This window comes from Balaenoptera acutorostrata, chromosome 3, assembly GCF_949987535.1.
Source record: "Balaenoptera acutorostrata chromosome 3, mBalAcu1.1, whole genome shotgun sequence".
NCBI classification, from domain to species: domain Eukaryota; kingdom Metazoa; phylum Chordata; class Mammalia; order Artiodactyla; family Balaenopteridae; genus Balaenoptera; species Balaenoptera acutorostrata.
In genome coordinates, this window is record NC_080066.1 from 59,187,000 (window position 1) to 59,208,526 (window position 21,527).

The window sequence follows — 21,527 nt, forward strand, 5'->3', positions numbered from 1 at the left end:
ATCACTCCTAGTCCACATAATACTGGAAGTCCTAGCTAGTTCAGTAAGATAAGAAAACATATACAGATAGGAAGGGAAGAAATAAAACTGTCTCTATTAGTAAGTGACAATATTCTGGTAGAAAATTCCAAAGAATGCTCAAAAATATTCCTGAAGCAAGTACAGCAAGGTTGCAAGATATAAGGTTAATATACAAAAGCCAACTGCTTTCCTATATTCCAGCAATGAACTACTGAAATTAGAAACTAAAAAAAATATCATTTACAATAGCTCCATAAAATAAAATACTTAAAAGTAACTCTAACAAAATATGTGTGGGACTTTTATATAGAAAACTATAAAACATTGCTGAAAAATTCAAAGAAGATCTAAATAAATAGTTATTTCATATTCATGGACTGGATGACTCAATATTGTTAACATGTCAATTTTTCCAAACTTGATCTACAGATTCAGTGGAATCCCAATCAAAATCCAAACAAGCTATTTTGTAGCTACCTACAAATTGATTCTAAAGTTTATATGAAAAGGCAGAAGAACCAGAATAGCAAACATGATACTAAAAAAAAAAGTCAGAAGAATGACACTACTAAACTTCAAGACTTACTACAAAGCTATAGTAATCAACACAGTGTGACATTATTGGTCAAAGAAAGGATACATGGATCAGTGCAATAGAATAGACCAACACAAATATAGTCAACTGATCTTTGACAAAGGAGCAAAGGCAATTCAACAGGGAAATGATTTTTTTTCAACAAATGATGCTGGAACAACTGAACATTCACATGCAAAAAAAAAAGAAAGAAAATTGACACACACAGACCTTACACCAACATTAAATAAAGACGGATCATGGACCTAAATGTAAAATGTAAAACTATAAAACTTCAAGAAGAAAACATAGACTTAAATCTATGTGACCTACAGTTTGGTGATACATTTAGATATAATACCAAATGTATGATCTCTAAAAGAAAAACAAATGCCAAGTTAGACCTTATTAAAGTTAAAAACTTCTGCTCTGCAAAAGACACTGACATGAGAAAGAAAAGACAAGCCTCACACTGACAGTAAATATTTGCAAAATATATCATATAAAGTACTTCTATCCAAAATATACAAAGAACTCTTAAAACTCAATAATAAGAAAAGAATCAATTTAAAAATGGGCAAAAGATGTGAACAAACATGTCACCAAAGAAGATAACCAGGTAGCAAATAAGCAAGTGAAACGATGCCCCACATTATTTTCCATTAGGGAACTGAAAATTAAAGCAACAATTAAATCTCTCCACACCTATGAGAATACCTAATATACAGCAAGTACCAAGTGCTGGCAAGGATTCAGGAAAGTGGGACTCTCATACATTGCTGGTGGTTATGAAAATGTGTAAACACTCTGGAAAACTGTTTTTAGGGTTCCTATAACGATAAACAAGTTTACCAAAAGACCTAGCATTGGTACTCCAAGGTGTTTACTCACCTGATTTGAAAACTTGTCCATACAAAGCTCTGCATGCAACTGTTTGTAGAACACCTATTCACAACTGCCCAAAGAGGAAACCTTCAATGGATGAATAAACAAAACGCGGTACAAATAATGGGATAGCATCCAATAATAAAAAGAACTATCGATAAACATGGGTGAATCTCAAAGGCATAATGGTGAATGAATAAAGTCAGTTTCAAAATGCTGCATGTTGCATAATTCTATGTGTATAACATTCTCGAAAAGACAAAACTACAGCAATGGACAATATATCAGTGGTTGCCATATGTCAGAACATATTAGGGTTTGGGGAGGGTGTGGCTATAGAAGGGCAACAAGAGGGAGTTCTTGGGATGATGTATCCTAATTGTGCTAGTGGTTACACGCATCCAAACTGGTGTTTGAAAACTCACAGTGCTGTATATCCAAGAAAATAAAAAGTCAATTTTACTGTATATTAATTTAAGAAGTCAAATAAATTACTAAAAATGATATATTTAGTAATTTACAGATACGGGCGCATAATGTTAAAAACCAAGCAAGAAGTCCTAAACTAAGAGTGAAACAACGATTGTCAAGAAATGCATGAGGATGGCATTAGTAACTTGTAATATTATTTGGAAGGGGGGGCGTGGTTACACCGAGAAGGTGATGTGAGAGTGGGCAGAAGGCAGTGGGCCGGCCTTGGCATCAGAGAGAGGAGCCGTCCGAAGCTGTGGTGTGAAAATACTTTTAAGAGGAAGGCAAGAAATGGGGAAAGGTCAGAGAACCGGTTTCAGAGGCAAAGGGAGCAGCTTCAGATGAGATGTGATGCACTGGCCCCGAAGCAGGTCTCGGGAATGGAGCCGAGACAGGATGGGTGGGAGAAAGTTTGGGATGCTGAGGAAGAAAGCGTGAGCAGAAAGCAAGAAATGATGAAGGTGGGCGCAGACAGTGCGAGGCAGGCAGACAGGCAAAGGAAGGTTATTTAAGCAGCGTCTCCTGCAGTCCCGGAGGCAGGTGCCAAGGGGCACCTGGAAGAGCTACCGCGGGCGCGGGTACGCGAGCGAGGGGTGCCCCGCACTCTCCCCGGAGTCCGGCTCTCTGCTCGAGTGGTGGCCGCGAGCACGCGCGCTCGGAGCCGGCCGGCAGGGCGGGGGCGGGGTGCGCGCACGTCCACGCGGGAAGGGGGCGGGGCGCGGCTGCGGCCGGTGACGTCAGGGGGCGCGCGCGGCCGCGGGCGGAGCGGAGGGGCGCGAGGGGCGGAGCGGAGCGCGGGAGGAGGCGGGGGTGGAGAGGCCCCCGGACCGCGAGCGGCAGCTGGGGAGGGGGCCGCGGAGCCGGAGCGCGAGAAACAGCTGATCCGATTTTCCTTAAAGCGAGAGAAAATGGAAGTCGGGTAGCGGTGACTGAGGCGCTGCGGGCTGGCCGAGCGGAGCGGCACGGCGCGGCAGGTGAGACGGCGCTGGCCGCGGTGCTGCCGGCGGCGGTGGGGCCGGGGCCGCGGTCCCGGTAGGTGCGCGGTCAGTCCCAGCGCGGCGCCGGATGCCTCCGCGGCTTTGCGGCGGAGCAGGTGGGCGCAGAGGCCGGGCAGCCCCTGTACCGGGCCGCGAGGGCGCGGGGGTCGCGGGCTCGGCGCGGGGCTCGCCGGCGCGTCTGCATTGCGGGCTCGTCTCTGGACCCCGCGGGCGCCGCGGCCACCGGCTCCGGCCCGGCGCGGGTCTCGGGGCAGGGCGCGGCGCTCTCGCTGGGTCGCTGACGGTGTCTCCTCCGGGCCCCTGAGCCATATGCACTGGAACGTGATGACGGGCGCGGGGACACCGGCCCCTCGGTCCGTGTGAGCGCGCCGGAGTCCCGGGGCGCCAGCGGACGCCCGGCCACGGCCCGGCAGCAGCTCGTGAGGCCGCCGGCCGGGTGCCCCGGCTGCGTGGGCCACCGCGGCCCGGTACGCTGCTCGCTCGTTCCACTGGGTTTGTCTGGACAGCGGGCGAACCGTTAATGCCATTTGGCTGTGAACCCGGAGGCCTTCCCTGGTATCTTCTCACTGGAGGTGGGGGAGATCGCATCTGCTGTGCTCTAAGTGCTCCTTTAAATTCGGGAGATGTCAGTGATGTCATCATTAACAAAAACTTTCCTTCATTGGACACAACCACCCAAGTGCACCCTCCTCCCGTGCAGCTCTTGCAGTCTTTTGAGACTCTGCCACAAAATAGATTTCCCTCTGCTCTGTGAACTCGCCAGCCTTACACAGGTGAAAACGGTTTTTATTTTTATTTCTTGGCTTGAGAATGAATAGATTCGAGAGTGCCTGGAGGGAAACTTGTTAGATCCCCACGGATCTGGGAATCACTTCATCCACATCACAAGGATCCAGAGGAAAGTCATGCATGACACTTACGTGGTTATTGCCTGGCTTTATCTTTATGATTGAAAGTGAGCCGTGAGATGAAAAATTTTAAAAGACATTATATTCGAGGTGGCAGATGATGTGTTCAGGAAAAGGTAGACAGTGTGGCCTAGATCTTCAAGGGCCTTGATTGCTTCAGGAAAATCTGCGGGTCTGCTTCCTCTCCATCACCTCCTCTCTCTGCCCCCCTCCCCCCCCAACTAGGATGGGCCTGGGAGCAGCTTGCCCTGGAGAAAGGGGTGACAGCTTCTCTGGGGCCCTCGCTGCCTTTCCTTTCCTTACTGTAGCAGCTGTGCGGCCCATCAGGTTGAAGGCCAGCTTATCATCTGAAGAGGGTTGAGAGTGCAGAGGCTGGGACCTACCTGTATGGCATACAAAGTTATGGGGAAATTTCTCCCCCTAAATTCGAGCAGCGTGCCAGCCTTATTGTGTGTGTGAGTATTCCATTAGTACTGACTGTGATGAGAACAGAAGTAAGCAAGTTCCCAAGACAGTCTGTATATCTACTTAAGCCTACCATATCAAAAGGATATTCAGTAAGGGACAAAAATATTGACATTCGTGTTTTTAATAATTAATGACTCTTCCTCATTGGTTCAAAGAAGCATGGCTTAAATTATTAGTGTGGTCATATTGGGTCTGTAAGGAATTTAATATCACAGGCCATGCAAAAGTTTGAGTCTGGTCAGGAAGATAAGCTTTCAAAAACCCTGGATTGGTGGGAAGAAAACGGGGAAGCAGGGCTTCACCTTAGGCCTTGGCATTCAGGGTGGCAGTAGATGGAAACCATTGCATTATGGAGTCTTGCCTTGTGTGGGTCTCAGCCTGAGTCCTGTGCGGAGGCTCTCAGCCCTGGTGGAGGCCAGCACGAAAGTCACCAGAAAGCTGAACTGTCTGTTCTCCCGTTGTGGAGAAGGGGAGGGGCATGTCCCTCTGAAGCAGCCGTATGTGCATGGCCTGTCACCTCCTGAGGTGCCAGATTTATTCACAGTGGCAAGGCTGCATGAGACAGGAAGGCTTGTAGTAGAATTGTCTCCAAATGTGCATCTTTTCCTCTTTTTGGCGACTTTGCCCCTGCTGCATAACAGTTGCTACTTGACCTCTTAAGTCATTGCCGAGATTTTTTCTGTAATTGAATTAGCGTCAATCCTATGAAAATTGGTTTTTAAGGCTCTAAGCTATGAACTCTGGCCACATATCCTTTTCACTTGTAGACCTGTGAAAGTATTCATTATAGTGTTTTTGATTTAACTCACTGTAGTACTCGTGAAAATACAAATTCAAGTGTTCTCACTAAATCTTGAGATAGTAACCACTGATTTCCTAAAACATTTCAAAAACCCTTACTTTAAAGCCTCTTCATCCCCTTTTTATGGTTAGAACATCACATTTTCTGATTCTGGGAAGCCGAAATTGCCTTGGCTTTTCTTTTTGTTCCCTTTGGGTGTTAAGGTCATTTAATTCCTGTCTTAGGCCCAGAGAATAAAGGCTGAGTCAGCTCCCGAGGGGCCAGCAGGGGGCGTGCTAAATGCATCTTGGCGGTCTTCTACCTGAGCCACCTTGGGAAAGGATGAAGGATCCCCAAACCGGGGGTGTGTGCGTGTGTGCCCCGCGTCTCCGTGTGCCCATCCCCCAAGGAATGGACACTGAAGGAAGCACATGCTTTGAATAGCCAGAGGTTGTGGCTTCCAGAATGGGTCTCCCTCCGTGGGGCATAGAGAATGCTTTAATGGCTCCATGTCTTTGGAGAGTGATGGTCGGTCCTAGTCGGAGGATTCAATGCCTCCTCAGACCACAGAAGGGAGAGTGTTGGCTTGGGGAGGAGCGACTTGGCCTCATGGAACTCCTGCCTACATCTTGGTCCTGGTGAGGGCGTGATGGTGCCAGCCAGGATAGCCAGTGGAAATGCCCACCATCCCCCAGTAATGCTTTCTTTTGGGTTTCACAGCTACTGACTTAAACCCCGGGACTCTGTCAGTGGCACCTCCCAGGGGGTTTATTTGCCTGCCTTGCTAGGGTTATTGGCCTCAGGGTTTCTCTGATGGAGAAAAGCAAATGTTTAATCCCTCTGTGTGTCTTTACCTGAAGAAAATGAAAACGGGAGAAAAGAGGCAACTGTGCTTTTCACTTAAATGTGCTTAATCTGATTTTAAGCGTGTGCCATGTTATTCATCAGAAAGTTCCTAGTGAGTCTAGAGAGGCGAGCTCCTGCGGGGAGGGTTGTCTTGCCAAGGTGAGGGGGAGGTGTGTGTGTCCCAGGGCTTGGATGACCGTCAAGGGGTCTAGTTATGGTGTCCTCCCCAGGTTCCTTGTGGAGCCCAGATGCTGAAGGGAGAGATCACACCTTGAAGGGAATAAGTCTTCTACTAGACAACTGTCCAAATGCTATGACTGGATATTTCTTTATACTTCTTATTCTGTTGAAAATGCGTGTAAATCGAACTATTGATTTCAAAGGGGCAAATGGAAATTGTTTTCCAGCTTTGTGCCTCTCTTGGAGCACTTTAAATGGCTACAGGGGAAGTGCCACTCAATTAAAAGACAGGTGGTACCTGATCCTTTTGGAATCTGTCCATCCCTGAGGAGGAGCACAGAATATCCTACTCAGGGGGAATCCTGAGATCCATAGGCATTTGAAAGGAAGCAAAACATGCTGGTTCCTTTTTATGGTATATCTAATTTGAAAATATTTTACCCTTGAAACTTGGAAGCAGAGTTTCGTTTGCCCTTGGCAGACTGCTGCATCCCCCAAGCAGTCTGTGTGTCAGACCAAGACACAGATGTGACAGATGTGACAAAGCAGGCCAGGAAGGAACTGCCTTTTCTACTCTTTGGGGGTGGAGTTCCTTACCATTCATAGTAACAAAATGGGTATATGGGTTGAAAACAAGTCTTTCAAATTCTAAAAATGAGAGAGAGGCTAATGCTGCTATATTACCTGCCCATGTTCTCGAGGTGTATTTAGCTGGCTGGTTTACACACAGTATCTCGTGGTGGGAGGGAGGGCTCTGGTAAAGACTGGGATTAAGAGGGAGTAGACCCTGCATTTCCTCCTGCATCGGCCACAGCCGGCCACCATGGATGAGGCATGGTCCCGTCATGCTCTAGGCCACTCGTGAGAAAAGGAGAAAGTTAACCTCCCATGTCTCCAAGGCCTTATCTAGTAAAATTGCCGGATCCCACAGACCCCTAGTGCTTGCTATTAGATTTCTGCTATCCACCATCTCACGTTCTGAGAAGTCAAATGTACATTCACGCTAATGCAAGTTTTAAATACATCTCTCTTGCTTTAAGTAGATAAGTCTAAAGTAAACTCATTTTCTGGGTTTGAAAGATCTTGAGTTTCTCCTTGCAAGGAACTATTTTCTGTTTGAACTTAGTTTATTCTTCCATAGTTTTCCTTATAAGTGTGATGGATATTTGATGTCTGAGTGAATATGCATGCGTAACATGCAGTATTGACTTTTAGGAAATTTAAAAGGAGACCGCTGAAATTCATTTTCTTTTCTGCTCGGTGTTTCATTCAATTGTTTTATTAGATCAGCAGAGTTTCACATGATGCTAGGGATGGGTGTGAACAGACCACCAACCCATCCCTCTGTGAGATTCAGTTTCTCAGTTACTGAGGTGAGTTTAGGAGTGGATGTCCTGGTGCTGCCCCTGCCACCTTGAGCCCTGCTACCGCTGTGAAGACTCCAGCTTTGCTGCCCCTGGGGCTGACACACCCGTGATTTACCCGGATTATCTCTGTGGTTCCATTTTAGAATTGTCTATGACATGGGGCTCCCCTGGATATTTTTTAAAATATTTATTTATTTATTTATTTATGGTGTGCCGGGTCTTAGTTGCGGCACGCAGGATCCGTGTTGCGGCATGCAGGCTCTTTTTTAGTTGTGGCATGTGGTCTTCTTAGTTGCGGCATATGGACTCTTATTTGCGGCATGCCTGCAGGATCCCCAACCAGGGATCGAACCCGGGCCCCCTGCATTGGGAGCACAGAGTCTTATCCACCGGACCACCAGGGAAGTCCCCCTCCCCTGGATATTATAGGAAGCTTGGAGCTGCCCTGGCATGTCTGGACTGTGGAAGAGACCACACGAGGGACTGTGTCCTAGGATGTGATGTGCCTGCTGCCCCGAAGCCCACCCCACGTCCCAAGACTGAGTCAGTACCTATTCATATTGGGTGTCCAAAGACCACGTTCCATTCCATTTCCCCACAGTTACTGTAATGATTATTTGAAGCTTGGAGAATGTGTGTATTATTGAAATATGGGGCAGCACATTTGCATGTGTAGTTTTTCATGCCTTTAAAAAAAATTGTTGAACAAGGTATGTATTGTTCACTTTTTATTTTTTTAAATTGAAGTATAATTGATTTACAATGTGTTAATTACTGCTGTACAGCAAAGTGATTCAATTTATACATATATATGTATATATACACATTCTTTTTTTTATATTCTTTTCCATTATGGTTTATCATAGGATATTGAATATAGTTCCCTGTGCTATACAGTAGAACCTTGTTGTTTATCCATTCTATATATAGTAGTTTGCATCTGCCAACCCAACCTCCCACTCCATCCCTCCCCCAACCCTCCCCCTTGGCAACCACCAGCCTGTTCTCTATGTACGTGATTCCATTTCTGTTTCATAGATAGGTTCATTTGTGTCATATCTTAGATTCCATGTATAAGGGATAATCATACGGTATTTGTCTTTCTCTTTCTGACTTACTTCACTTAGTATGATAATCTCTAGTTGCACACTTTTTCTTTTTAAAATGTATTCATTGGAGTGTGTTTTACCAGTCTTTTGAATAATATCATGCTGTCTCTTGAAAGAATCATCCCTGAGCAGAAAAAAAAAATGGATGAGTTGCCAGCCAACTTGGACGGGGTGAACAGCTGTGTGACCCTGGGTGCAGTCCCAGGTGGCCTCCCAAGAGGAGAATCTCTGCTCTGGCTTCGTGTAGGTTTGCGGGGAGGAGCAGGTGAGAGAGGGTGCAGTGAGTCCTTCAATTCTAAAGAGATCAGTCGTTCCAATAAAAGGAACTGGAGGCAGAGTGTGCCCACCTCACTTAACCACGAGCCCGTTTCTCTCCCTTAGTTTTCTCAGTTGATGGATTTACAGTTTGCACTTGATTCAAGTCCTAGCTTCAGTGAACTTGCTTTAACTTTTTTTTGTTGAGGAAGGAGGCATGGGTAAGAAAGATGGAGGGCCTTCTTTGGCCTAGTGATTCTTGTTGTTTATCTGGAATTGTCAGCCAGTTCTGTTAAAACAGGCTAAAGGAAGTTCCTCCAAGTCAGAATAGATGCCAGACCTCCTGAGAATTGGGCTGCATCTCCTACCTCTTGGGTGCTGCTGGGCATGTGAATAGCAGGCCCCCCAGGGCTCATTGGATGGATTGTTACAGAACACACTTTCTTACTCTTAGAGTTGATGAAAGATTAGTCTTTTAAATGGAAAACTAGGGGGTGAAGGAGAGGAAAGAGAAAAGGATTCCAAAGGTGGGGTCCTGCCAGTCCCATGTCAGTGAGGGTCAGTGACCATGGCCTGAGGACCCGCCAGCATGGGCGGTCTTGGCATTTACCCTTGGGGGAGGTGTTGGCCGGCCTGGTGTCCGCACCACTCTCCCCACCCTGAGCAAACCCCCTGGCAGGGCCTGCTGCCGTGCTTGGAGCAGGTCTCTGGGCTGTGAGACCAAGGAGCATCCCTTGTCATCGGTGTTAAATGTGGTGCAGGGCAGAGAAGTCTCTGTGCCTCCTGAGGGACGACGCAGGCCCCACGGGAGGAAGTGGCTCTTTTGCAAGCCCCGTCACTTATTAGGTCACGTGAAAGCTCTGTGGCTGACTGTTTCACATGGTACCGTGTCTGCACAGTTATCGGTAGGCAAATTGAAAGGCTGCACTGGATCTCTTGGGAGCCTGTGCCCTGGACTTGCAGGGATGGGTTGCACTTCATATCCACGTCTCTTGATTATTCCGTTTATACAGTCTGTCTGGTCTGAGGTGCTGTGAACTGGGCCCTAAGGGCCCCCTAGTTGGAAGTGGCTGGAGGACTCCGGTTGTCAGGCCTGCCGTGTGCAGTCAGCCTCCATCTCCCCGGGGTCATCTGCCCTCACTGGCCGAGGCTGACAGCGTTTCCTAAGGTTTCTTCCACCCAAGTTCACTTACCCCATGAACAGTCTGGAGGGCACTGTGTTCAGAAATGCATTATCACATAGGGCGCGGCGCGTAAGGCTTCTGGGGCTCGGGAGGGGTGATACAGGCAAGAAATTCCACTGCTTCATGTTAGCGGTTTTTTAGAAGATGCTGTGTTGCTGCATTTAAATTAGGAGCTACTTTGGAGGTTGCAGACACCACAATGAAGCGAGTCACATGAATTTTTTTGGTTTCCCAGTGCATATAGAAGTTATGTTTACACCATCCTGTAGTCTATTAAGTGTGCAATAGCATTATGTCTACAAAATACATATACCTTAATTCAAAAATACTTTGTGGCTAAAAAATGCTAACCATTATCTGACAGGTATCTGCAGGGTTGCCACAAACCTTCAGGTTGTAAAAAATGCAGCATCTGCGAAGCGCAGTGAAGCAAAGTGCAATGAAAGGAGGTCTGCCTGTACTAGTCCGTGGGGTGACCGGAGGTCCAGGCGGGAAACGTGGCCGTGGCCATGGAGGAGTATGTGTGTGTGGCCCCTGCGGGCTGAAGGCCGGGCTGGGCCTGCTGGGGGAGACTCCCAGCCTCTGGCCCAGGCCCCCACCTTGGGCACCTTTCTAGTCCTCTGTTTCACAGGTGAGGTGGAGACAGGTAGCCGCCTGACCTCTGATGTCTCATTCAAGTCCATGATTCTGTGCCCAGTAATTCCCTCCTTCTCTCCAAGTGCTGACTAATCAGGGGAAAGAAAGCCCCACTCATTGCTGGGAGAGAACAGCTAGGGGAAATTAGGCGTCTCTTAAAAATATTTGTATCCATTTTTCAAGCTGAGGAGGATACAGAGCATTTTAAGAAGGATTTATAATTAGAAATGGATTGTGTGGTCAGCATCCCTCCTTCTGACCGTGAGGCTGCGAGGAGAAGGCTGTGCTGTGACCCCGTGTTCAGAACAGGCTCTCCACACGTGTTTGTGAAATGCAGTTCCTACTCCTGTGGGAACTAAAATCAGAAATTTAATTATTCTTTCTAGAATTGTTTAGCTCCCATGAGCTCAAAAGTGTTATAGTTGAGAATGTGGCTCATGTCAGATCTGACACATTTTCAGACTTGAGCCCCCAGTTTGGCAGCGTGCAGAATAAAAAAAGCCTGCATTATTTACCGATTCACCATGATGTGACACACCACAGAGTGTCCGTTCTCTGGGGAGGTGTAGTTTCACCTTTTCCGTATATGTGTCGCAGACACTGTATGCAGTCTTAGGGAATATTAGCTACATCTATTTGATAAGGCAAATGACTGTATTCCGGATTTTTAAAAACCCTCCTCCCCACCTCCCCTTTCCCCATCTGGGGTTGCGGAGGGGCCTTGAAGAAAGAAGCAGTCTGCATCATCCACGCTCAGCCGGGGCGTGGGACCCCTGGGGCTAATGCTTCCTGTAGGCCTCCCTCCGCACCCTGACGACTGTGTGGCCCACTCTGGCCCCCTGACCAGCACTGCCCTCCTGCTCCCTGCCACGCCTCTCTCCTGGGCTCGTCCTTCTGCTCTGGAGAGTCCTCAGGGGGCTGCTGGACCCCTCAAACCTCACCCCTGAGCAAGATCCCTTCCCACCTGCCTCCCTGTTATTTCAGTTTGGCAAGAGGATAAGATCTACCCGACTTCGCCTAACAGAGCAGAACCATGACGCCGTGATGGACAGGTATTGAGTGGGAAAACGATGCTTTCTGGATAAAGTACTGCTAAGAAATTTTTTTCTTTTAAGTAATTAATTAACCTTCTCTGTCAATGTCCCCTCTCGGTGTTCTCTCTGCTGCAAAAGTTGCCCAAGAAGGAACCGAACCACTGTACACGTGATGATAAAAGTGGGGGTTCACGATTCAACACTGCTGCCTCGGCAGAACAGCCCTTTATGAGAATGGAAGGTCTGTGGTCCTTCCCCTCCCCACCCCACCAAGCTCTGGATGAGGCCAGGTGTGGGTCCCTAGAAGGAGGTGAGGGTGGGCATTACTGAGAACAGACTTGCAATCACTCTTTACCCTCTGGGTAAGGCGATGCCCAGGGCACCAGAGAGAGGGAGAGTCTAGTGCTTGAGGGTGTGTTTGGAGCAGTCTGGAGACCCAGACCCCTCTTCCCCAACCCCAAAGTGTGCTTTCTTCCTGTCACACTCTTCCTAACAGGGAGGAAGAGAGAAGCAGAGACATTTTCCGAGCAGGAGGTCGTGTTGGCCATCCACTCCCCAGCGTGATGAAACAACCTGTCTAAATTCACAGAGCTGCCAAGCCTGCAGCACAGAAGACCAGGTTCCTCATGTTCTTCCCATCAGTTCGTTGTGTTGCCCAAGAGACGGGCAGTGACATTTTGCCCCGAATTCCTGGTGGTATTCATGGACCAGTGGGCAAAGGCATGAGAAAGCACCTCTTGCATGGACGTTTGGTCGCCCCAGCAACAGACCTTCCCCGAGGGTCCCGGGTGCTGGCCCAGGCTGAGCCTGAGTGACATAAGGAAAACTGGGGCGCTGCATGATCTCTGGGCAGCTACCAGGCTGGAGGGGAGTCTGCACGTGAGGCATCACGTCGGCAGAGCATAGCCAGGCAGGAGCCACGGTTCCTCCATAGTGGACAGGTGGGGTGGGGGCCTCCACGGCCCAGGCACATTCTCCAGGGAGGCAGAGCCCTTCACAAGTCCAGGCTGGGTTTCTTCATCTAGGTATGAGGCTGTACTTTGTAAATTAAGACTATACAAATGTAAGAAACTGTTTTGAGGTTTTTTTTTTGTTTTTTTTTTTTTTTTTTTTTTTATAGCTACTTTATTTATTTATTTCTTTATTTTTGACTGTGTTGGGTCTTCGGTTCGTGCGAGGGCTTTCTTTAGTTACGGCAAGCGGGGGCCACTCTTCATCGCGGTGCGCGGGCCCCCCACCATCGCGGCCCCTCCCGTTGCGGGGCACAGGCTCCAGACGCGCAGGCTCAGCAGCTGTGGCTCACGGGCCCAGCCGCTCCGCGGCATGTGGGATCTTCCCAGACCAGGGCCCGAACCCGTGTCCCCTGCATTAGCAGGCAGATTCTCAACCACTGCGCCACCAGGGAAGCCCTGTTTTGAGGTTTTTGTTGTTGTTATTGTAGTTACTTTTCAGAAGCAAGAATAAAAACCTGAAGGAAATGTAGAAAGAGCCTAAGTCATTTGGAGACATGCAGAATTTGCATGAAGCTGTTAGGTGGTTCCCAGTGGTTCACAGAGGAGAATGGCCCCCAGACGTTCGCTGCTAGCCCAGGAGGCTAGAGCTAGACTCATGGGCTGTACGCAGGCAGGGCTCAGCCATGGTCAGGCTGTGGGACTTTTCGGAGGGACCCAGCAGGCCTGAGGCTGCGTGCGCATTCCCTGGGGCTGTGCCATATCCTCCCCAGGCTGTTTCCAGGCACTTGGCCCAGGTTAGCCCATGAGTGTCTGCTGGATGGACCCCCACGTTCAGGGCACTGAGTGGAGCGGGTCCAGGTCAGGCCCCTTCTCTGACCACCTGCTGGCCTTGCACTTGCTCTGGCCAGCCACTCCCGTGGGGTCCTGCATCCCCAACATGTTCTGCTTTCCAGAGAGTCCACAGGGGAGGTTGTAGGCACCCAAGTGCCTGCAGAGGAGCCCCTGAGTGCCCAGGCCAGTGGGGGGTGGGACACCGCCATCCCTGGGCCCCCTGGGGGCATGGGTGTGGGAGAGGCTGTGCTTTGGGGCCAGACACACTGTGTTCTGTTTCCATGGTGCTGCCTCCTGCTGTGAGTCCCTGGCTGGGTCCAGTTGTCTCCCAGCCTCTGCGTCCCTGCAGGTGACAGCAGGTCCAGGGGTACCTGTTGGCTCTCTGCAGCTTCTCTCCAGGCTCCTCTCCCCTCAGGACGGAGCCCTAACCCACTGGGTGTTCATTCCTTTTCAGCAGGGTTGGGAAGAGACCTGCCCCATCGCTGGGGACCTTGGGGAGGTGTCTCACTGCCCTGAGCCTCCGTTCCCACGTCTGGAATGAGGGGGAGCCTCATTCCATTCACGGGGTTGTTGTGAGGACCACAGAGGCTGGTGGACAGGTGCTTGTGTTGAGATCAGAGAGAGGTCACCCTGGAAACAGAGACCCTGGAGACCCTCTGAGAGCTCCAGAGCGAGTCGCACCAGCACCATCTTCCTGAGTTTGTGGGATGTTCTGGGATACAGAACAGCCTGGAGCAGGAGAGGGCAGTCTGGACCCTTTGGACTTCCATCGGAATTCACTGTGCATTTTCCTTTTTAGGGAGCAAACCAGAGGATACTTCAAACCTTTGTCCTGTGTGTGTCATCGATGTTCATTTTTTAATAGACTATTGATGAGTTTAATTGCTGTGTGGGGGGAGGGGGAGGGGAGGTAGGAGAACCTGTTGGTCTGCACTTTGCTCTTGGTGTTTTGAGCATAAACCATTTGCTTTGGGGATACTTTTTGTAAAACACGTTCCATAAGAAATACTGAAATCTAGAAAGACAAAACTAATACAGAACTTGCCACATCCTGTCTCCAGCCCTACAGAAAGGCGGGAGGGCAGGTATTACTCCTTAGAAATAGGGGCATACTAGTTTTTGCCCTTTCTCCTTTGCTTATTCAATTTTCTTAAAAAATGAGATGGCCAGTTTGTGCACAGGCTAACAGAATTCAAGTAAAACAAGAGTATATAGTAAAATGTGAGTCATTTTCTTACGCCAGGCCCAGTCCCTCTCTCAAGAGGCCCTGCTGTTAATTGCTCCTCTGTACCTTTCTAGAAATATTCTGTGGATGCCCAAGGATGTATCTTTTCTTTTTTCATGTTTAAACACATAGGAGCATACAGTGTCCATTGTTCTCCAGTTTCCTTTATTCTCACTTAATCATGTTGGAGATTATTACATTTTTTAGACTGTCGTATGTGCTATTTAAAATAAAATGTACTCCATTGTATATATGTGCCACATCTTCTTTATCCATTCATCTGTCGATGGACACTTAGGTTGCTTCCATGTCCTGGCTATTGTAAATAGAGCTGCAATGAACATTTTGGTACATGACTCTTTTTGAATTATGGTTTTCTCAGGGTATATGCCCAGTAGCGGGATTGCTGGGTCGTATGGTAGTTTTATTTTTAGTTTTGTAAGGAACCTCCATAGTGTTCTCCATAGTGGCTATATCAATTTACATTCCCACCAACAGTGCAAGAGGGTTCCCTTTTCTCCACACCCTCTCCAGCATTTATTGTGTGTAGATTTTTTGATGATGGCCATTCTGACTGGTGTGAGATGATATCTCATTGTAGTTTTGATTTGCATTTCTCTAATGATTAATGATGTTGAGCATTCTTTCATGTGTTTGTTGGCAATCTGTATATCTTCTTTGGAGAAATGTCTATTTAGGTCTTCTGCCCATTTTTGGATTGGGATGTTTGTTTTTTTGATATTGAGCTGGAATATTACTCAGCCATAAAAAGAAATGAAATTGAGTTATTTGTAGTGAGGTGTATGGACCTAGAGTCTGTCATACAGAATGAAGTAAGTCAGAAAGAGAAAAACAAATACCATATGCTAACACATATATATGGAATCTAAAAAAAAAAAAAAAATGGTCATGAAGAACCGAGGGGCAAGACGGGAATAAAGACACAGACCTACTAGAGAATGGACTTGAGGATACGGGGAGGGGGAAGGGTAAGCTGGGACAAAGTGAGAGAGTGGCATGGACATATATGCACTACCAAACGTAAAATAGATAGCTAGCGGGAAGCAGCCGCATAGCACAGGGAGATCAGCTTGGTGCTCTGTGACCACCTAGAGCGGTGGGATTGGGAGGGTGGGAGGGAGGGAGACGCAAGAGGGAAGAGATATGGGGACATATGTATATGTATAACTGATTGTTATAAAGCAGAAACTAACACGCCATTGTAAAGCAATTATACTCCAATAAAGATGTTAAAAAATAAATAAATAAAATAAAATGTACTCATTTAAATTTTATTTAATTTAATAATGAAGGATTTGCTGAATTTAAGCTTAGTGTCTTCTATCTTGGAGTTCCCAGCATGTTTCTTCCCTGGGCTGGATGGGCCAGCCAGTGGTAACCATAGTCCCAGAGTACGTAGTGGCCGGCCCCTCCCAAGTGGCAGTTCCTGCAGTAGGGCTGGCCCATGAGCAGGAAGTAGTGTCCCTCTGTCCACTCCCTGCCATGTGGGTTAGGCAGGTGCTCAGGAGGAAGGATTGACTGGGGAGAAGCTATAGTCGCCATTCAATCCCTGTAAAGTTAGGAGGAAACTATGAAATATGTTTGCCAGCTGCCTTGAGTGATACCAGTTCAGTTCTGCTTTGAAAGATGACTAAAGTGCATGCCCACCCTTCTTTCCCCCACCCTCCCATTCCTCCTGTCTTGTTGTTTATGTCACCATTGCTTACATGGTCTAGACACGTACTATTTGCCCTCTCGTAGGTAACCTCATTTTCCACAGTTACATGGTCTTCGTGCTACATTTAGATGGATTCCAGGATCACACAGTACTGGTCCTTTATCTGTAATTTTAGAGGAATTCTCAAGGCCTTTCTTTCAATTCCTATTTCAGTTGTTGCAGTTCATGATAGAGTTTTTTGGTCATGATCCCCTGCTCTCCTCTCAAATGGCTCATGACTCCCAGTGGAGAATTTTTGCAAGCTTCAAAATATCTCTTGCCTGAGTATAAAACTCTTGAGTCGCACTCTTTCCTTTAAAACTTTATAGAAATATTTCTGTCTTTTAGCATTGAGCATGATTGTGAAGATATTTGAGCTCAGCCTGTGTTCTGCCCGGATGTTCATATGATTCTTTTGATTCAGTAACTTCTCCAGCCTGTTTCTGTATGCTCATCTTCTGTATCACTTTCTTTTAAACCGAACACAATATACCCTATCATCTGACAGAGACAAGTCACTTTATCTATGTAGCATTTCTTCTGGGTCTTATATCTGTCATCTCTTTGATAAACTTGATATTTCACATCCTTTGCCATTTCATTTGCTTGTGTCTTTGTTTGGTTAATTGTGTTTATTCTATTTTTTAATGGCTTATAATGTGGTCATCATCCCTAGCCCATTTATTTTCTTTTTCTCCCTTTCTTTCCCAAGCTCTTCTTCTCCTTCTGTTGGTTTATAATCTCTTCTTTGATTTTTAAAAATCTTTTTAGGAGAGTGTGGTAGGCAGAATAAAGGCCCCTCAAAGATATCAGTATCCCGATGTCCAGAACCTGTGAATATGTTGGGAGAATTGGAATTGAAAAAAGTAAAATTGAATATGGAGTGAAGGTTGCTAACCAGCTGACCTCGAATAGAGGGATTATCCTGGGTTATCCTGAGTGGACCCAGTGTAATCAGAGGGTCCATGAAAGTGGAAGAGGGAGGACCAGAGAGGCATCAGCACGAGAAAGACTGGTACTGATGTTGTTGGCAGCAGGAAGCCATGAGCCAATGCATGTGTGTGGCCTCCAGACTGGACATGGCAAGGAAAAAGGGGCTTCCTGCGGTGGCTGGAATCATGACTCCCGAAGACGTTCATGTCCCAATCCCCAGAACCTGGGAATATGTTATTTTATATGGAAAAGGAGACTTCGCAGATGTAATTAAGTTAAGAATCTTGAGATGGGGAGATTGGCCTGAATTATCCATTGTGGGCCTGATGTAACCCCAAGGGAGGCAGGAGGGGCAAAGTCAAGAGCAGACCTGACGCTGGAAGCAGAGGTCGGGGGATGCTGTTCCTGGAAGGGGACCACCGGCCGAGGAACGAGAGCAGCCCCTAGAAACTGTAAAAGGCAGGGGCACATTCCCCCCGGAGCCTCCAGAAGAAACACCATCCTGCAATACTTTGGTTTTAGCCCAGTGAGACCCATTTCAGAGGTCTAACCTCTAGAGCTGTAGGATGATACATTTCTCTTGTTTTAAGCCACCACGTTTGTTGTGATTTGTTGCAGTAATAATAGGAAGCTTACAGAGACTAAAAAAGCTCTTCTCCTATTTCCTCATGAGGCTTTCCTCTGGGTCTGCACGTGCTTACCCTCCTCCCCCACCCTATTTCTGTGCCTGATTCCAGAGCTAGTTACTTGGTGACTTTAGTCAGTTCTTTGTTGAAGAATAGGATGGGGGTGCACTTCATTTCAAGGTTGTGGTCTGTAATACACTCTCTCCGAATACATTTCCTTTGCCCAGCCGGAGGGCTGCATTCCCCAGATCTTCATGTATAAATTGGGCGTTGCTCCTAGCAGGTCTTTGTGCTTCTATCCTGTATTTGCTGCCTGTTTCTCTCTGTGTATGAGACCAAGTCCACAGGCCACGGTCTACTCAGTGGCTCTGCTCCCATGTCTATGTGATCCTTTGCAAGCAGCCATCTCAAGGTCTGTATCTCTTCAGGGGTCAGGAGGGGGGCTCTGGCTTGCTCTGTCCATTCCTGATTCCATTGGTCCGGTCCACCCAGGGATTTGTGCTCTCTGCTAGTGTCTGGCTTCCTGATTTGTTGAAAGTGGAATATATTTCTCTTTCTAGTTCTCTCTCTCCGTTTTCATTGTTTTGGGGGCTTTCAAAGAAAGTGTGGAGGAGTAAGCCATTCCCTGGAAACTGCTGTCTGGTGGATGGTGGTGTAGATGCCTAGGGATCTTGCTTACAATCTTTGGGGAGCTCCTTGTGCTTTGAGAGAGAGAAATGGGGTCGCCTTTTCTCTTGGGGGCTGGGCATTGTTTAGCACTTGTGACTTTGTGGTTCCTTTTCTAAGAAGAGCTTTTGTTTTACTCCAGAACACTTTTTCATAAAAGCCCTTCGTTTAGATTAGACAAGCTATTGTAGAAAGATCTGGCCTTTCTGAGGGCCCCCAGGCCTCCCCTGCTAGCAGCCTGGGGGAAGGAGGCAGACAAGTGCCACACTGGATATCTGACCCAAGCCTCCCTTACCTCTGAGGCCTGATCCCGCCCCTGCCACGCCCCAGCAGCCTTGGACTCACTGCCTGTATCTCAGAAATCTATGTGGCTTTTTAGACGTTAATCAATAAAGCCTTGAATGAACACTTGCTGCTTTAATCACTAATGAATATTACATTAATGCTGTAATCCATAAACAGTAGAATAGCCTCCAGTGATTGCCGTGTGTTTTTCCGACATTATCTGGTTTAAATTTCACAGCCATCCTGTGAGACGGGTGTCACCTTTCATCCCCACTTGGCCGCTGAGCCGGGCTGGGGGCACCTGGAATGCCATTTGTCTGTCTTATGAAGCACAAGCTGCCTTCACAGTTGACCTGTTCCGTGCCAGGAGGTGAGCACGCACTTTGTTGGGCTGAGTTGAAGCTTATGAACTTTTTGCATTCTTTTACAGGCTCTTTGTGTGCGCAAATCTGTTGGCTCCAAATATGTTTGGAACAGCTTACTTGGCAGTAATCTAAGATATGTTCATTTTAAATATTCAATTTTAAATAGTTGTATGTTAATAGCCCTTAGTTTTGCAGTGTTTTTCTGTCTTTTAAAAGCCATGGCAACTTAAAAGTAGGAAGCCCTAAATCCTGAGGAATGAGAGTTCGTGAGGATTTTGCCCCAGCCAGACCTACTCTGGGCTGTCCTAGGCGCACAGAGGCCCTCCAGCTTGTTGCCCCTGGGGTGCCTGCCAGCCAAGCAGTGTACAAGGAGGGGAATGCCCATGCTCACGTCTTCAGTTGCTGGGAGAGAAATCCACCATGCACTAAAAAGATAGTAAACTGGAGCCTTTAAATATTTTTCTTTTTCTCTGCCTGCCTTCCGGTTTGTAGGGTCCACAGGGTTGTCAGTCATGGGGATGAGTAGCTGGTGGACCACGGCTTCAGAGAGGCCAGCAGGGCCGAGCCCTGCATCCCTGTAGACAGGAGGTCAGCAGCACTCAAGAATCAGGTGAAATGATCACTGTCCTGTCGCCAATGTGGAGGAAGGACAAAATGTACCTGGTATTTGAGAAAGACCACGTCCCGGGGTCACCTGTACAACCAGAATGTGTGAGACCTTGGGGAACGTAGCCTTGTAGTCTTCCTGAAGCTTCTTTGGACACCTGGGAAGATGAGAGAATGAGCTATCCTCTTGCCTGCTCCTCTGGGCCTCCCCCAGGGATGATTCATGCTGGGATCAGTTCCATGACATTAGCTTTTAGCTCTCCAAAGATTGCCTATTACCACTTCCCTCTCTTCCTTCCTCTCTCAGTTTGTCATTTATTGGTCCTTTTTGTTCCATCATTCTGATTTTTCAGCGATTCTCTTGCATTATGCCTTCATCTAAGGGCTTTCCTCAGTGCTGCCTTCCACTTGGCTAATCTGCCCTCTGCCCAACCCACATCAAACCCACTGTAAAGACCAGCCACTTGGTTTTTGGTTTCTGTGATTCTGTTGCTCATTTCCATAAATTCTCTTAATTTCCCATATCCTTGGTCTTTTTAAAAGGTATCATATTGTTTACTTAGGGTTTTGATCACTTTAAGAAGTGCTTGAATCCATCATTTAAAACAGTATGTTATGGTCTCTGATTCATAATTTGTTACCTGAACTTCTTGGTGGTGGTGAGTTGGGGGTTTTTGTCTGATGTTACTGTTTGCTGGGTCTGCTGGCCCTGTTCTTGGGGAGTCGCTTCTTCTTGTGTTTCCTCACTTGATTGCAGCCTCTTCTTTGCTTGACATTAGGGTGGGTGCATCTGGCCAGTGAGATTGTATTTGCTTCTGTCAGGTCTCCAGCGGGCTGTGAGTCCAGGGTCACCTTGCGTGTCAGCTCCTCGGGTTGGTGGTTTTGGAGACGGTGGCTGTCTGAGCTGAGTGCCCTGTGAGCCTTTGCCCTTCATCGGTTTGTCATGCAACCTACAGTGAGGGCTGTGGAAGTGCTTTGTATGTGGCAGGGATGCAGTGGGTGAGGCGTCAGGACAGGACTGGTCACAAGACACAGATCCTGTTCACCTGTTGAATGGGTGGCTCACTGTGAAGTTGGGACCAGCTTGGAGAGTGGAACCACTAAAGGACAGGGCAATGGCCAGTACGTTTGTGTGCCGAGGCCTGGGAATGCCTGGTGAGCGGTTTCCTGAGAGTGCCCTGTGGTGGCTAGAGCAATGTTGGCCCCCCATCGGCGGGCTCTGTCGGCTGTACAGAGGCAAAGGACTGGCAGGCCTTTCCCAACTGAGCCTGCTGCATTTTCTGGAAGCTTCTTTGCTTCTTTTTATCATATCAACATGATCAAATGCAAAGCATTGGGTGTAGAAGAGCACAAGATACCTCAGGAATCAGTGCTGTGTCAGTGCAGAGAAAGGAGGAAGGCAGTCCGTACACTGATGGCTGGAGTATTCTTGAGCCTGTTATGTGGATGTTATCTGAGGTTTTAACTATAGAAAACTTAAAAAAACAAAAAGCACAAAGCATTTTAGAGTATTGCCTAGAGCTGGGGAACCATTACTTGAAGTTCAGGGTTAGACACTCCCTCCAAGCAGACTGGTCCACCCCCGCCCCCTTGTCCCAGGTAC

At 47.6% G+C, this 21,527-nt stretch overlaps 1 protein-coding gene across 1 annotated transcript in view; it reads left to right on the plus strand.

The window, feature by feature from the left end:
- Positions 1–2,774: 2,774 nt before the first annotated feature.
- The window catches only part of LOC103011999 (OTU domain-containing protein 7A), a 386,007-nt gene continuing 367,254 nt past the window's right edge, over positions 2,775–21,527 (plus strand). Inside the window, 1 exon segment of the mRNA XM_057543670.1 lies at positions 2,775–2,925. The gene's annotated coding sequence lies outside the window, so the exon portion shown is untranslated.